An 18,432-nucleotide genomic window follows, 5' to 3' on the forward strand; every position below is an offset into this window, starting at 1 on the left:
AAAAAACTTGTCACTGGCACCTGCTCAAGGGAAGTTGCAAAAGGATAGAAAAGACTACTAAATTTATAAACTTGGTTTAAATTCTGAATGAGATTCACTCTCTGCAGACCAGATCTTTTAAAAAAGGCTTCATTCGAAAAATTAAGAAATTCCAGGCTCCATCATTTAGTAGCTGCTTGACTTTCAATGTATGTATTTTTGAATATGAGAGTTGCTCAGATATAAAGAGAGGCTACTCATCAATATAAAAAGAAAATATCTACTTGAGTTGTTATCAAAATTAAGAGATACTGCATGACACTCAGGGAAGTAACAGTCCTGTGGCTATAAATAGTATCTATATACTGATGCCCAAATGTACAAATCCAGCAGTCCTTACTTCTGCCCTGAAACCCAATTCTACTTTTTTGACATATCCACTTAGATAACTAGTATGTATCTCAAATTTAACATCTCCCAAACAGAAGTCTGTATTCCTGCCATCATGGGCCCCATCAGAATTGGTGAAACATCCACCTGGTGTCACAAACTAAAATTCTAGCAACCCCTTTATATCAAATCTGTTAGCAGATCCTGTATTGTGTTTTTCCAAATCCATCTATTTTTTGTTTTTTGTCTCCACTGCTACTACCTTAATTGATGCTAAGATCATCTCTCACCTGAATGAGTGTCATAGTCTCCTAACCTCCTTAGCTTCATTCTTGCTGTATAAATCTATTTTCTATGCAGTAGTCCTCCTGGTCTTTTAAAAGAAAAACAAACAAACAAACAAAAACACAAAAAGTCCTTTGCTTACAGTTTTCAAATTGCTCCCCGCCAGCAACAAAAATATACTCTATAAACACTTTACCATGGTTTACAGGGTTTTACTCAATGCAGCTCCCTCCTACATCTCTTCCTTCATATCTTACTATTCTCTTTTCACTAGATCCCAACCATTTTCATCTATTTCTATTTCTCAAACATGTCAAATTCCTATCTGCTTTGGGTCTGGCATTTACCCAGAGGGCATGAAAGCCCAAAGAGTTGTCTTTGAATGACATACAGTGGGTATAACAAGACCCTGATGCTGGGAAAGATTGAAGGCAGGAGGAGAAGGGGATGACTGAGGATGAAATGGTTGGATGGCATCACCGACTTGATGGACATGAGTTTGAGCAAGCTCCGGGAGTTGGTGATGGCCAGGGAAGCCTGGTGTGTTGCAGTCCATGCAAGTCACAAAGAGTCGAACATGACTGAGCAACTGAACTGATAAGTACATCTAATTGAGGGATAAATATTTTCCACTCCCTTTAACTAAATGCCCTTGTAGCCAGCTACTGATGTCTGTCAGTCAATAAACTATGTGACATGAGGTTAAAAGAAATCAGTAGAGTTTTTGAGCTGTAAACTAGAATAATTTCATTTTAGATTTATAAGGAACTTGTGATTCTTTTGGAAACCATATGTCAAACATTTTTGCCTGGATCTTACATTAAGGAATACATTTTACATCACACAGTATGCATATAGATATTTAAAACTGAAACAGCATTTTCACACTAGCTTTTTAATGTGTCTTGTCATATATTGGGGCTTCCCAGGTGGCTCAGTGGTTAAGAACCCGCCTGCCAATGCAGGAGACAAAAGAGACACTGGTTTGATACCTAGGTCAGGAAGATCCCCTGAAGGAGGGCATGACAATCCACTCCAGTATTCCTGCCTGGAGAATCCCATGGACAGAGGAGCTTGGCAGGCCACAGTCCATAGGGTCACAATGAGTTGGACACAGCTGAAGTAACTTCGTCTAGTCAAGGCTATGGTTTTTCCTGTGGTCATGTATAGATGTGAGAGTTGGACTGTGAAGAAGGCTGAGCGCCAAAGAATTGATGCTTTTGAACTGTGGTGTTGGAGAAGACTCTTGAGAGCCCCTTGGACTGCAAGGAGATCCAACCAGTCCATTCTGAAGGAGATCAGCCCTGGGATTTCTTTGGAAGGAATGATGCTAAAGCTGAAACTCCAGTACTTTGGGCACCTGATGCGAAGAGTTGACTCATTGGAAAAGACTCTGATGCTGGGAGGGATTGGGGGCAGGAGGAGAAGGGGACGACAGAGGATGAGATGGCTGGATGGCATCACTGACTCGATGGATGTGAGTCTGAGTGAACTCCGGGAGTTGGTGATGGACAGGGAGGCCTGGCGTGCTGCGATTCATGGGGTCGCAAAGAGTCAGACACGACTGAGCGACTGAACTGAACTGAACTGAAGTAACTTAGCATGAATGCAAGTCCTCTATATTTTCTATTCAAATTGAATAAATTCCATTTTATTTTGTAAAAATATTTGTTACGACCCAGTAATACGGTAAGGACCCATATTTTGAAAATCACTAATGGACATTGTTCATGTCTCTTAATCTGAGGTCCTGAAATTAAATTATTTGCTCAAGTTCTTGCTACTGCTGCTGCTGCTGCTAAGTCACTTCAGTGTGACCCCATAGACGGCAGCCCACCAGGCTCCACCATCCCTGAGATTCTCCAGGCAAGAACACTGGAGTGGGTTGCCATTTCCTTCTCCAAAGCATGAAAGTGAAAAGTGAAAGTGAAGTCGCTCAGTCGTGTCCGCTCTGTACCAGGCTCCTCCATCCACGGGATTCTCCAGGCAAGAGTACTGGAGTGGGGTGCCATTGCCTTCTCCCTAGTAAATAACAAAGATGAGAAATTCATAGGGAGGAGATGAGTTGTTTGGTTCATAGATGAAAGGTGAAATATTTACAGGAAAAAATGTTTGTCACCAGTAGTACTCTCTGAAGTGAAGAAAGTGACTTTTTATACTTTAGGACATCTCAGATGTCCAATAAAACTTGCTTTCCTCAGACATACTTGGGAGAGCACTGGCATGTCAGTAACAAAACTTCCATATTCTTTTTTAACATTTTATAGTGTAATTATAAAATAAATAAAAAGAAATATCTTCTATAGATAAAACCATAATCTTGGAAACATGAACATTAAGCATACTTTCTATACATCTACCTTTACAAATGTTTTCCAAGTTGTACTTTTCATCTTCCCATTCCTTTGAAAAAGTTTTCATTCATGCATATTAAAAATTTTAATCCAGTTTATCTGATTGAACAGCTGCCCTGTATTGGTAACAAATATCAGGAAACTATCCAAGCAGAAAAATATTAGATTATGCCATGTCCAACACCATAGGAAGTACTGTTTCATTTAATGATTTCAACAGCAGAAGAAAAAGGGACATGGATGTGATCTATTACATGCTTTTTAAGATATGAACCTATATATGATTTTCATTTTTTTCCTACAAAATCATGTTTGAATAGTTAGAATATCAACACAATAGAATGAGTTAGGGTTAGAAAGGAATAACTTTGAATAAGCTCACATTTTCTTTGAGATAGGATAAGCTTTGATTATTTATCAAGCCAAATTGCCCCACAGAGTGCTTTAGAGGGCTTCTTTTTTATGGTCATGGTTTGCTTAATTAATGTTTTCAGACATTATGAAAGACTAAAGCAACTTCTTAAATTTAATAAGTTTTGTGACATTTATAAAATGTACATTAACAGGACAAAGCATAATACCATTGTAATTCATTTTTGCAGTATTCAACATAGTCATCAAATCTTTTATTTAGAATCTATTATCTGCTTTGTTCTGTCTTAATCAAAGTGAATTCAAATATTCTACATCATTTTGAAGCATAGTTTATAACCTCGATTTACTACTCTGACAGTTATCTATCAAAGTAAATTAGTCTTAATGCAACTCTCATATAAAATTTATTGTAGCTTTTAAATTCTGTTATTGTTTCTAATTAGTGAATAATAACCACAATCCCTTTATATTTAAGGAAAAATACTGCTTGTTTCATCTTGACACTAGATTCTTACTGTAACATGTTCATAGCTGGAAGAAAGTTTTCCGTAGAGTTTTATTTACCAAATCCAGATTACTATAGAGTTGTTTTAGGAACCTTCTGAACCTTGTTTTTTATTACATTTTTTGAAAGTTATGTAATTTAATACATTCCCACAAAACCCAAGAGCCTATGCCTTCTTTATTGGCACAACCACAGCATTTAGGCACCCCTGGTTTTTCCAAGTTTGCCATCATTTACAATATATATGCTTTAAAATTTTCCAGCCATTCATTTCACATATAATTACATTATTAAAACAAACAAACAAACAAACAAACAAAGGAGAATCTCTGGGAAACATTTCCAGTGAAATCACTTTGGTCCTTTCACAGTAGAATTCACAGACTGATAATTACCCCTTTGTGCCGTGGTTGTAAGAATGAAGAGCAAAGCACATGCAGAAAGAGTACACACAGAATTTCTCCCACATGGGCAATAAATTAGAGCTATTTCTTTTTGAGATTTATAACTATACTTAAAAGTCCACTTTTTCAAACAATATTTATTTAATTTCCCCAAAGTGCATTTTCAGTTCTGCTATACACGTACATCTGTGCATATGTAACAGTTCTTTTGCAAAAATGTGTTTTTGTAAATATTCCTTTGGGTATCAAACATCTGGGAGTCTCTATGTACTATCACTGTGACCTGGGGGTCTCTGGAGCCCATCTAGACTCCACTTTCTACAATAGAACTATAACTGAATTCTTTACTTGAAAAATATTCTTGAGAGTATTTTTCACTAAACAAAAGTCACACAAAAATATACTGAATATTAACTTACACATTTTTATAGTAACATATCTTGTTGCAGATGTAATTTTCATTTTTCACCCTTCCCTCTCTTTGGTGGTTTGGTAGCATCACTTTAGCCACAAGTGGCTAAGTTATTTGCTCAAACCTGTATCTTACCCTTGCCACTAAGCCACAAGGTCATCTTTACTGGCCATCTTTTGCTTTTTAAGATCATGCTGACCAGTCTTGGCTAAAGTTGGCTTTTAACCACATTGGACATATTGTGGCCCTATTTCAGATCATAAATCATGTGCTTCTTTTTTTTTTTTTTTCATATAGGAGGGTTTATTTAGTCAAATTCATGGATTTATGTAAGAAAGAGACTGGTTTCCTGGCAGAACATCTCTAAGAAAAATGACCACTCTAAATCCATTCCGCCAACCTGTCCAGTACCACCTCATTCCTGAGGAAACAGCATAATGTCAACTTTTTAAAACTTTATGTAACATAATTTTCTAAATTGTACTTAAAATTTTTTATCTTAAAACTGTGAAGTAAGGAACAATATAGGTATGCTCCCAAAGCTGCCATTTAGTTCAGATTGTTCCCACCTGACTAGAAATTCTCTCAGCATTGTAATATTTAGCTTCCTCTGTTCCTCATGTTTCTATCATTATTTCTTTTGCATCTTTTAATAATCGGCTTGAACATTTGTCATGTGGGTGGGGTGGGAGCAGGGACAGGCAAAGCAGGAATGATTTCATCTGATGCAATTTTTCTAGCAATAGCAAGATTATGGAATATTAAATATAACCTCAATCTAATCATGAGAAAACATCAATCAAACCCAAACTGAGAGCCATTCTATAAAAATCACAGATAGTGCTCATCAGGGATTGGCAGTGGCATTACATATAGCTCTTCTGAACTTTTAGACAAATTATTGATTTTAAGCACTCACTGTTAGATTCTAATGTCATATACTTAGTGGAATTAAGGGTATAGATTTAGGTTTATGTAAGAGTACCCAAAGTAGTTTTATTTTTAGTTATAAATTGTATATACCATGCCATATAGGATGTGGAGCTCCTTTACATTCTAGGTAATAGCAGCAGATTCTTTGCTAACATACATGTACATCGCTCTTTTCTACAGAACTTGCTGAGTTTTTATCCCAGGTGGAGGTATATAAATTAAGTAATTTGAACAAGTTATTTTAACTTCATTGAACACTAGTTTCCTCATATGTTAAATGAGCATAATAATATTTGATAATGAATGAGGATTTTCCCTGATGGCTCAGTGATAAAGGAACCTCCTGCAGTGCAGGAGACCTGGCTTCAATCCCTGGGTTGGGAGGAAAAGGGAATGGCTACCTACTCCAATATTCTTGCCTGGAGAATCCCATGACAGAGGAGTGTGGAAGGCTGCAGTCCATGGGGTCGCAGAGTCAGACACTACTGAGTGACTAACACACACACAAGTAATAAAAAATTCTCATGCAACTCTAGCATATGGCCTAATAATACTCTTAGTGTTATATACAAGTCATTGAGTACTTATATATGAGGCACTATACATTTGTAGGTTGCTCTTTGTAGATTATTACATTTAATTCTTACAACAACCCCACATTACAGATGAAAGAACAGTCAGGGTAGGTTGAATAACTTCCCCAAACACTTCCTCCTTCACACAATAGGTTCTTAGTTATTAGTAGCTCTGTCATTTGGGGCCTCTGAGAAGCAGATGATGGCATGGGAATGCAAGAGATTTACTAGGGGAAACTGTGTAAAAGATAAAAGGGGGAGAAAACAAGATTGGGTATGGAATACTTTCAGATCATGATGCATATCTGATACCTGCCAAAGGAGAGTAGGAAGCAGAATTGGACAGAAAGTCTCAAAGAGTCTCATGATTTATGTCTGACTAAGTATCAGCCAACTCAATGAGAAAAGCTCCTGAGCAAAGATTACCCATTACAATAGTCTTATGGGGCTTCCCAGTGGTGCTAGTGGTAAAGAATCTGCCTACCAATGCAAGAGACACCCTGTATGCAAGACAGCAAAAGAAACACAGATGTATAGAACAGTCTTTTGGACTCTGTGGGAGAGGGGATGGTTTGGGAGAATGGCATTGAAACATGTATATTATCATATGTGGAATGAATCGCCAGTCCAGGTTCAATGCATGAGACAGGGTGCTCGGGACTGGTGCACTGAGATGACCCTGAGGGATGGGATGGGGAGGGAGGTGGGATGAGATGGGGAGGGAGGTGGGATGAGATGGGGAGGGAGGTGGAAGGGGGGTTCAGGATGGGAACACATGTACACCCTTGGTGGATTCATGTCAATGTATGGCAAAACCAATACAATATTGTAAAGTAAAAAAATAAATAATAAAAACAATAATTAAAAAAAAAATAAACTGATGAGATACCTTTGAAGAGATGCAGGTCAGTCCCTGGGTCAGGAAAATCCCCTGGAGGAGGGCATGGTAACCCACTCCAGTATTCTTGCCTGGAGAATCCCATGGACAGAGGAGCCTGGCAGACTACAGTCCATAGGGTTGTAAAGAGCTGGACATGACTAAAGCAACTTAGCACACATTAATTTACAGTGGGCAAAATAGCCAGGCCTTGGGACCCCTAAATGTTCAGTCATTGGCTGGAGGCTGCCTGGAAGGGCATTGCCTCAACTCAGAAGCTGAGATAAATCCTGAAGCCTTTGATAGCTAGAGGCTGCCAGCTCCCTACCCTCCTTGCAGCTGAATAGCAAGTTCTTTCTTGAAAATTCTAACTGCACCTCCATAACTGCCACAGTAACCATTATTATCCTTCTTCTTCCATTCTGGATGGAGCTTCCATTTTTGGTGAGAGGTAGGGGTGTGTGTTCACCTGTAGTAATCGCTAGACTCAGAAGCTACTTGACATACATAGCTCAGAAGCTGTTAAAAAGCTATTTGACATATGAAAATTTTATTTCAAGTCCACGAAATGTCTTTTACTAGTAATTTATTAATGGCTCAGAAATGGTTACCTTATGTTGAAGAAAAGACATGGTGAAATATATCCAACCCACAGAGGCTTGAAATTTTACTTGTTTTTTTTTATGAGATGCAAATCAGGAATTATTCACTTTTTTATTGGGTTGGGAATTATTAATGCTGCTACCTTTGAGAAATTATCTAGAATTTCATATTTCTTTTTACTAAGATTCCAAATATATCCAAGTAACTCAGAATTTTTAAACATCTTCCCAAGAATAATAGTATAACTCTCAAAACTGGCAGCATTTCTAAAATTCTATAATTCAAGATCTCCATGAAATACTAGAAAATTCCAAAGACATTGACTGAAATCCTTTTTGATAATTCACTGGGTAACTGCCATACTATATCATTGATGATTGTTTGTTAATAAACTTAAGCAAGACTATAATTTCTCAGTACTTGTCCCCCAAACAGATAATTGATTACAGGTCTGAAATACGAATAGGGCATGAATCCAACAACCCTCACTGTCATGCCACTCTTCCTTCTGAATGCTGAGGCAGCCCTAGTTAGGATCTGCCTGGCTGCACAGGTGCCCTTCTAGGTAGAACATTACATGTGTTTCACATTCCAGGCTGCCAGAAGGACTGATAAAGTGAAATCACTACCTAATGGGAAGAGGCAGATTGCTTCCCAGATTCACATTCTGAATAGCAAAATTATTGAAGGATTTTACATTTTAAAGAAAGAAAGCAATAAAGGAGTGGTGAACAAAGGAGACTTTGTTAGTTATTTTCAGGGAACAGTTACATGGGACACAGTAGCCATAAATCTCAGTACAAAAATTCATGTGTGCAAGGACAAATACCCATTCTTATAAAACTCAGTTTTTACTCTTGGAAAAAGAAAGAAATTTAATCTCAGGTTGGAGTTTGTCCTGCACTTCTCTGACTCCGACTCTGTCACTCAGTTAGGTCTGACTCTTCGCCACCCTTTGGACTGTAGCCCACCAGGTTCCTCTGTCCATGGTATTTTTCAGGAGAGGATACTGGAATGAATTGCCATTTCCTTCTGCAAGGGATCTTCCCTACCCCGGGATTGAACCTTCATTTCCTATGTCTCTTGCATTGCAGGCAGATTCTTTACCCGCTGAGCCATTGGAGAAGCCCTGCACTTTTGCCTCCTCCTTTTTCAAGGTTACTCTGACTCATATGAAAGTGATTTGCAAAATATTTAACAACCCATACGGCAAGGTCACCAACTGTGGTTCAGTTCAGTTCAGTTCAGTCGCTCAGTTATGTCCGACTCGTTGTGACCCCATGGACTGCAGCACACCAGGCCTCCCTGTCCATCACCAACTCCCAGAGTTCACTCAAACTCATGTCCGTCGTGTCGGCGATGCCATCCAACCATCTCATCCTCTGTTGTCCCCTTCTCCTCCCAACTTCAATCTTTCCTAGCATCAGGGTCTTTTCAAATGAGTCAGTTCTTCGCATCAGGTGGCCAAAGTATTGGAGTTTCAGCTTCAGCAGCAGTCCTTCCAATGAATATTCAGGACTGATTTCCTTTAGGATGGACTGGTTGATCTCCTTGCAGTCCAAGGGACTCTCAAGAGTCTTCTGTAACACCACAGTTCATAAGCATCAATTCTTCAGCCTTCAGCTTTCTTTATAGTCCAACTCTCATATCCATACACGACTACTAAAAAAACCATAGCCTTGACTAGATGGACCTTTGCTGACAAAGTAATGTCTCTGCTTTTTAATATGCTGTCTAGGTTGGTCATAACTTTCCAACTGTGGTAGGAGCCTTCAAGATGGCCCCCAATTATTTTTACTCCTGGTTAGTATACCCTGTGTAGTCTCTTCCGCAGTGATAGGGATGACCTGTGTCATCAGTTGGTTATTTCAGAGATGATAGAGTGTGACTTTGCAGGCTAAGTCATAAAAGACCTTGTAGCTTCTGCCTTGCTCTCTCTTAGGTCACTCATTATGGGTAAGGTGTATTCTGTGTCGCTGCAGACATTCGAGCAGCTTCACAGAGAGGTCCACATGGTAAGGAACCGAGGCCCCCTGCAACTTGCCAACCATATGAGTGACATACCTTAGGACTGGTCCTCCTGCCCCAGTCAAGACTGTAGACCCAGCTGACATAATAACTACAAACTCATGATATACTGTGAGCTAGAGCAGCTCAGCTAAGCTGCTTCCTAATTCCTGGCTCACAGAAACTCTAAGATAACAAATCATTATTATTGCTGTAAGCTGCCAATTTTTGGAGTACAGTGTGCTATGACGTGAGATAACTAATACATCAACCAGTTAGAAAGGATGCAGATGCCAGGTTTAGTGCTTATGAAGCATCCTGGAGGTTCCTCGGCCATCCCAGGCGAGTCCTTAGGGAGAATAAGTGATTCTGGGTGAACGACTATGAACAAAAACAAAGTACTTTGATAATTTATCAACCATTACAGCCATACAAGTTATATATGAGTCACGCTTATGTAGTCTCAAGGCATAGGGAAGTCTGCCTGGTTTTCCAGTTAGCAATACAGCCCTTGTTTCTCTCCACAAATGCCTGTGGTTCTCCTGACTACTTTTGGATCCCATGGCTAGATATATGGCTTCCTCCCCTGGAACCACCAAACTCTGCTTTAATCAGCTCCCCTCGAGTATTTTCTTCCTATCTACCACTCCTGCCCCAGCCCTGCAAGAGCAATATTTTAGTCTCAGGGGAAGTTCCCCCCACATCCCTAGTGCTCTGTTCCCTAAGGACTATCTTACTTGTGGTTTATCCAGAAGCACCTATATATATCCTCTTCAATGGGTTTTGAAAACCAAAGCCAGAAACTGAGGTTCCTGCTGTCCCAGTTTTCTCCCCAGACACTTTCTCCTTCTGAGAGAGGTTCAGGACCTATAGGAGAGTGAGAAAAGTTTCACTCTCAGAGACACAAACTCACAAACTCTCAGTGACAGAAACTGAGAAAAGAATAGCACTTCTTACCTCAAAAATGTCCCACTACCTTACCTCCAGAGAAGTTAATATCTGGCTGCTGAGGAACTGTGGTACTGACTTGGACATGATTATTTCAGCAAAGTTCAACAGATTCTAATTATAGCCATTTGCTTTAATTCCCTGGTGATAAAACAGCTCCTTGGTTTGCTTTTCCAGGTACCTAGATACCTTGAAGGAGATACTTTGCTCACAAAGTCAGTATGCACTATTCAGATTTTATATCTCTTTCCTAGAGAAATCCTTCCCTGACTTCTCCAGATCGGGAGTAGGTGCCCTGCTCATAGGCTCCGATATTCCTGGCACTTCTGTCTCCCTGAAAGCACTTATCGCACTCCCCTACAATCATTGCTTGTGTCTAAGCTCTGTTTGACATCTGTGTGTCATGTTCATGATCTGTCCCCAGAGACTCAATAAATATTTATGGAAAATAAGCTCTATTTAAAAAGTGCTCACCAATCTGGGGCTTTATAAACCAGTAAAATTTCAAGAGAAAACATAAGGGGACCAAAATATGTTTGACAACTTTTTATTTTACTGAGCACATTAAAAGTAACAACCATAATTTAGCTTCACATCAGTTCATCTTAAAATTGCTATTTTATTACTTAGGGAATATTAAGGATTCACTGAAGTGGTGTTGGAGAAGATTCTTTAGAGTCCCTTGGACTGCAAGGAGATCCAACCAGTCCATTCTAAAGGAGATCAGTCTGGATGTTCTTTGGAAAGAATGATGCTGAAGCTGAAACTCCAGTACTTTGGCCACCTCATGTGAAGAGTTGACTCGTTGGAAAAGACTCTGATGCTGGGAGGGATTGGGGGCAGGAGGAGAAGGGGACGACAGAGAATGAGATGGCTGGATGGCATCACTGACTCGATGGATGTGAGTCTGAGTGAACTCCGGGAGTTGGTGATGGACAGGGAAGCCTGGCATGCTTCGATTCATGGGGTTGCAAAGAGTCAGACACGACTGAGCTGAACTGAACTGAACTGAAGAACAATTCTTGAAAAGGAGTAAACTTAATTTTTTTTTATCAGTGACAACTTCTATCTGAATGATATATACATCTGAGAACTGCTGCTGACTTCTTGAAGATCCCCTGGAGGAGGAAATAGCAACCCACTCCAGTATTCTTGCCTGGAAAATCCCGTGAACAGAGGAGCCTGGCGGGCTACAGTCCATAGGGTTGTGAAGAGTCAGACACGACTGAGCACTTTCACACACAGCACAGCTGGCTGACTTCTTAAATCTCTTCTCACTCTTAGATAAGGTAAGGCAGTTCAAAATGATAATTCCCCTGTTTTCAAAGTAACAACTTCTAGTTTTGTTTTTATTAAGAAGCACTCCCTAATGGCTGAAATTGTTTCTTATCCTTATTACCTATATCTTTGAAGGGGAAAAAAGTCATTGAGCATCTTGGCACATGATTCTCAGGTGGTACTCATTTCCGTCTTCAAGACTTTTTTACTCTTTCCCCATAATTCTCTGAAGAAGTGAACATATTAGCAAGTAAAAACTACTGTAATTTTGTTTATTTAAAAAAAAATATGTTTGGGAAGGGTTGCTCCAGTCTGATCTAAGAAGAAAAAAAATATTATAGTTGAAGTATCACATGACACAAAACCTTTCTGGCAAATTTATTTTGGTTATAGCTCTTGCCTCATCAATTCAGCAAAATGCATTTTAGTTAAATTTTACAGTAAAGTAGAGCAAATGTATTACTAGTGTCTTATTTCACAAATCACAAAATTTCTTCATCTAATTGACAAAATAGTGAATATATAAAGAGCATTTTTATTGGAACAGGAGCAGAAGGTACTATTAGCTGTGTAAATAGATATGATAGCAACAGAAGGCAAAGACAATAAAGACAACACAGAAGCAGTGTTCCTATTTTAAGTTTCACTTATTTTGAGAACCCATGGGATAAACTACAGCAGGCTTTGGGAAAGCAGAGCCATTAAAATTAGGAGATGGAAAAGATTAAATCAATGATGATGTAATCTAGACCCTTGATGACACAGGAGACTCCCTTAAAGATCTCTCCTGCATGCTGTCTGTTGTAATGCTTCAAGCCAAGAGAAATTCCTGAGTCTGAATTCTGTGTTCACAAATCTGTGCTTTCTCTTTATTTTTATTTTAGTTTGTATCATAATTTCCTTGTTGTCCTTAGAAGAAAAAGAAAGGGGGACTTGATAATCTAGCTTTAGTCCATTTTTTTCTTACAATCTAAACTGAAAGCAAAAGCATGTTATTTTCTATTATAAAACAATTTTACAGATAAATTTCGCAGCTAAACTCCAGCCTCTCAATAAAATAGTAGATCAAACAATATCCATATGTAGTAATTAAAATTAGTAAACTCATGAATTATAGATCTCTGAACTCAGTAAACTCTCAAGAGGAATTATGATTTTTGTTTGTGTTTTCTGCCTCATTGGAATTCTTTGAAAATAAAAGACTCTAGTACATTTAACTCTGGCTTGAAATGTATAACATATTAAATGAAACTTGTGAAAGCTAATCTGTTTTAATGTATTGGTTGCCCCAGTTGTAATAGCACTACAATAATTTAAAGAATAAATTCCTTTTATAGCTAGAAATGGAATTTATGATTTTTACCCTTAATCTAGCCTGATTCAATATGAGTAGAGGACATAAGATGGATTTGCACTATACATTTAAAACAATGGAAAATACTCTTACAGGTGTTCATTTTGTTCATAGATAGCCAGTAAAACCTTAAACAATTAATTTTGAACAAGTTTCCCATTCAAAAAATGCTAGAAAATGAAAAACAAAATGATGTTGATATATTTTGAGAAGTGTTAATGATAACAGTTAAATATTTTTGAAATATCAGGAGCTAAGTTTGGCTTATCACTTATAAAGCTAGTTATAACTGGCAGCATAATATCAATGAGTAGATACTTCAGTGTCAACACAGACAAGATTATCAACCTGAGCTGCATGCTAAGCGCAATTAACTGAAAAACAAAAGTTCAACCAGAGTACACTGGTGTGATTTTAAGAGTTCTTTTCCAAAGTTTCAAATTACAGTCATGTAAGAGCAGTTATATGAAGTTAAGTTAGATAAGCAATTTTTTCTCATGTCAAAAGATTAAGAATGTTTTAATTTAAGGAAGAAAATTGTGTATTACTCAATAAAATATAAAACTCTTTTCTGGAATATTTAGGTGCTATAGCTTCTGAAACATATCTGAGTAGCAGTGTTTTTTATTTGTTTGCTTTTTATGAGTAATGGACATGTTTATTATTTTTATTGTGGTGATTTCACAAGTGTGAATGTCAAAACTATTCAAATGTTGCATTTTACCTGCATTCAGTTTATTGTATTACAAATGAATATCTCAATTAGGCTGGCTAAAAATGGAATAATCTAAGAACTACATGAAATTATTTTTATTCTCCTTGAGGACACATAGGTTTTTGAATAAATTATCACTAAAGAATAGACAGCCAAGTGAAATTGTAACCATACAAATAAAGATCTGAATATATATATATGACACAAATATAAGGACATGCCATGTTTCACAAGTACTTCCTCTCCAAAAAGAACTTTACTAAATAGTTTTTTTTTTTTTTTTTTTTTTGTAGTCAATCTACTAAAACACTAATATTCCTTGGAATCCTATAACTTTGACTTGATTTCTGTCTTTACCAATTATTAATAATATGACTTTGTGTAAGTCTTGATATCTCATTTGATAGAAAATAATAATACCTTAGAGATTATTTTAAAAATTAAGTGTGAAAATTGCTGTGAAAGCATAACACAATACCTGACACATGAGCAAAATAAATTTTAAGTGCTTAAAAATAATCACTGTAATGAAGTCATCATTTCATGGACTATTTCTGTTTTTTCCATTCATCATTCAGCTCTAGTACAGAATGATGTAGCAAGCTGTGTAATATTTCCTTAGTAACAGTTAAATAGAAGCCTGATGTAGACTTGAAAATAGTATCTTGGAAGAAGCTAAGGTAATTTGTATTTGTTACATTTTTATCTACACTTTACTAATCCATCCAGTTTAAATTTGTAAAATCATTAGACAGTTGTCTTGAATTTTTACTGAGATAGCCAAGAAGCCCAAATGGTTTCTTAAATTTATAAAATAAGCAACCACCTACTTGAAATCACCTTATCTAGGAAGATGTGGAAGGCAATGAGATTATAATGACATCGGTCTCACATCTCTTCCCACCATAGCCTAAAACTGCACCTCTTTAACCCATAAAAACACTGCTGATAAACCCTACTAACATACAGAATTTTTTCTGTCTCTCTTCTCTTTGGAATTTCTCCTTGATGTCCTTAGGGAAAAAAAGCTAAGACAGTACGATTTAACATAATTTTAATTTTGTTTTATTTTCTCCAGCTTTAAAAGGAAATGAAACCAATGATCAAGAAATGAACATATGAGATATTTTTATGGGGGCTCATATAATGCTGGGGGAAAGCAATGGCACCCCACTGCAGTACTCTTGCTTGGAAAATCCCATGGATGGAGGAGCCTGGTAGGCTGCTGTCCATGGGGTCGCTAAACAACTGAGCGACTTCACCTTCACTTTTCACTTTCATGCTTTGGAGGAGGAAATGGCAACCCACTCCAGTGTTCTTGCCTGGAGAATCCCAGGGACAGCGGGGCCTGGTGGGCTGCCATCTATGGGGTCGCACAGAGTCGGACACGACTGAAGCAACTTAGCAGCAGCAGTAGCAGCATATAATGCTAATTCAAATAGCTTATGTTTTAAAACCCAATGTATTCCTTCTTGCCCATCACTCATCATCTTAACTCTGTTCCTTTTAACTTACCTACATAGAAATAAAATAGATGGGCATATAAGAATTAGTTTCCCCTAGTTAGAAACAAAATGTAATTTTTAATCCTTTGATAATAAACAAAGCAACAATAGACTGGACAGTAACTTTTGGAAAACTTTTCCTGTGACACAGAGTATATTCTCATACCACAGTCATAATGAAAATCCTCAAGTAACAACTGACATTGTAAGATAATCACATTAGCCTAAAATACTGGTCAATTGTGGGAATGTCTCTAAGAGTGAAAATAGGACTAAGAAGGTTTCCTTTAACTCCCCTAATTTAGAATTCTGATGTGCACGTGTGAAAAAAAAAAATTCAAGAATGAGACAAGAGACATACGTTTCTCTTTGCACCTTTCACACTTCACCATGTCATTCGGGATCCCTGTCAATCACTCCAGCTTACTGAATGTTTTATTTGGAGGAACTGGGCTCGGATGGAAAGAAGCCTTTTGAGTTCTTATCAAGAGAGCTGAACATCTACAAAGGACTAGGCAGGAGATAAGAGCTTAGAAGTCACTGTTTTTGAAAAATAAGGTAGTTTCTTGTTTCTATTTAAGACATGAATTTTTTAAACAAGATGGTAGTCCTGATATATTCATTATTTATAACATTTGTTTATTATTTATTGATAAGTCAACAAAAGTATTTGTAACATCTAAATAATTTACTAATATCATCTTATTTGCTCCAGTTTATGAATCATAGGAAAGAGTACACACGTGTATTTTATTTAGCCTAAATAAAACAAATGCCAAATATTGTCTCCTTTAATACTGAAATATAAATTTCCTTTCATATTCTTTACCTCAGGGTGTTACCAGAGTCAGGATCCTAGAGTAAAGAATACTCAGGGAGATTATATCTTATATAAAAAACATAAAAGGAGTAAAAAGGATATTATCCTAGTTTTTTTTCTTGATTAAGAAAAACAGTAAAGAGGCTTGGAATATGCATCTGAGTTATTTCTGTCATTTGGATGGTACTGCAGCACACTGGAACTGCTTGAACTGCAGGCAAAATTTTTGGACTGAAAGGAGATATTCTAAAATCTAGAAAGTACTGTTTAATATGTATAGAAATAAAATATGTACAAAAAACAAAAAGGAGTTAACTTGCTTTTAAAATAATGAACTCATAAGTCAAATATAAAATATGAATCTAAGAAAAGTAATAGTAATAAATGGGCAAAAGCTTTTTTCTGTAAACAGTATATATTTTTACTTCTCTCTTGTTCCTATTTGTTGTTCCTATGAGTTGTTTGTATTCCTAAGGGCAACGCCTGCACTTGGTCAGTAGATTCCATGCCCTTTCTTCAACTCAGCCTATGATTCCAGCAATTCTTCCTTCTTCATCATTACTTCTCTATTTTTTTACGGCTATAAGTACAAAACATGTTGTAATTTCTCATCAGACTTTTGTAAACCTCTTTCCCTCTAATATCTGTTAATCAAGGATGCAAGTGACCTTCACCTTTCTAAGGTCAGTGGTTCATTTTCAGTCCGCATTTTACTTGAGCAGCATTTTAAACCATGGCTTCTGAAACTCACTCTTGGTTTTTCTCCTTCCCTACTGGCTTCTTCTTCTCAAATTCCTTTATTTGATCCTTCATATCTGTTTGACCTAGCAATGTTTGAATGCACCAAAGCTGAGTTATTGAATATTTTCTCTGTAATCTCATCCACATACATAGCTTTAGATGCCGTGTATCTGTTGGTGGCTTCTGTTTGTATCTCCCCTCCTGTATCTCCTCTCTGACATCAGAGTCATATATCTAACTACCTACTTGACATCTTTAATAGCATGTCTGAAAATCATCTCGTACTTGACATAATTAAAATTGTACTCCTGTTATTACTTTCTTCAATCTCCATCCAAGATAACATCTCCCATTATCTGTCCTTTCTCTAATAGCAACTTCATCCTTTCAGGTGTTCAAACAAAAATTCTTATAGTCTTTCTTTAGTACCCCACATCCAACCTGTCAACAAATCTTGTTGGCTTTGCCTTTGAAATATATCTAGACTTTAACCATTTCTCACTACATCTATCTCTTACCTGGGTTATTGCAACTTGCTCCTCACTGGTTCCTGCTTAACCCCCTGCTCTCTTGTAGTCAATATAAAATTTCAAATGGGCCTTTTAAAAGATAAATTGATCACATCATTTCTTTGCTCAAGCATCCTCCAACAGCTTCTGTATGATTATAAAGAGAAGGCCTTACAGCAAGCTGTTCTTCTAACACCTTTCTATTCTAATTGCTTAGTAATCTTCCATCCCTCTCCTCTAGCCCCAAAGGCCTTCTTAGTCTGGTCTCTTGTTCATGAAACCTGCTAGAAAATGATACCCCCTCAAGCTTTTGTACTTGCTTTTCATTCTGCCTAAAAAGATCTTCTCCCTGCATCCCCCCACCTTCCCACCATGTCTATATCCCCTTCACCCCTGCTTTTCCCAACCACTGTGTGGCTTGTCCCTTCAGTTTCAGGTCTTTGCTTCAATGTCACCTTCCTAGTGAGACCTTCCCCATGACCCTGTTATACAGAATACTGTACCTCTCCCTCCACCCGGCTCTAGATAATTAGTATACTTCTGCTCTTTATTCCATAGCACTTCTAATCATCCACTGTGGTGAATAGTTTTTCTTATTTAGTTCTGTATTCTCCGACACCCTTCACTAGAATATAAGCCCAGAAAGGAGGGATTATTGTCTATTTTGTTCATGCTTGTGTCCTCACATCTTGAAGAGTTCCTGGTAGGCCCTTAGTAGTTTTAAAATAAATCAATATACTCTTTATTTTTTCCTGTTCATGGCTAGATTTTAAATAACCATAATAGATGGGGAAACAGTGGAAACAGTGTCAGACTTTATTTTTTGGGGCTCCAAAATCACTGCAGATGGTGATTGCAGCCAC

Source organism: Bos indicus, chromosome 14 (genome assembly GCF_029378745.1).
Source record: "Bos indicus isolate NIAB-ARS_2022 breed Sahiwal x Tharparkar chromosome 14, NIAB-ARS_B.indTharparkar_mat_pri_1.0, whole genome shotgun sequence".
In the NCBI taxonomy this organism is placed as follows: Eukaryota; Metazoa; Chordata; class Mammalia; order Artiodactyla; family Bovidae; genus Bos; species Bos indicus.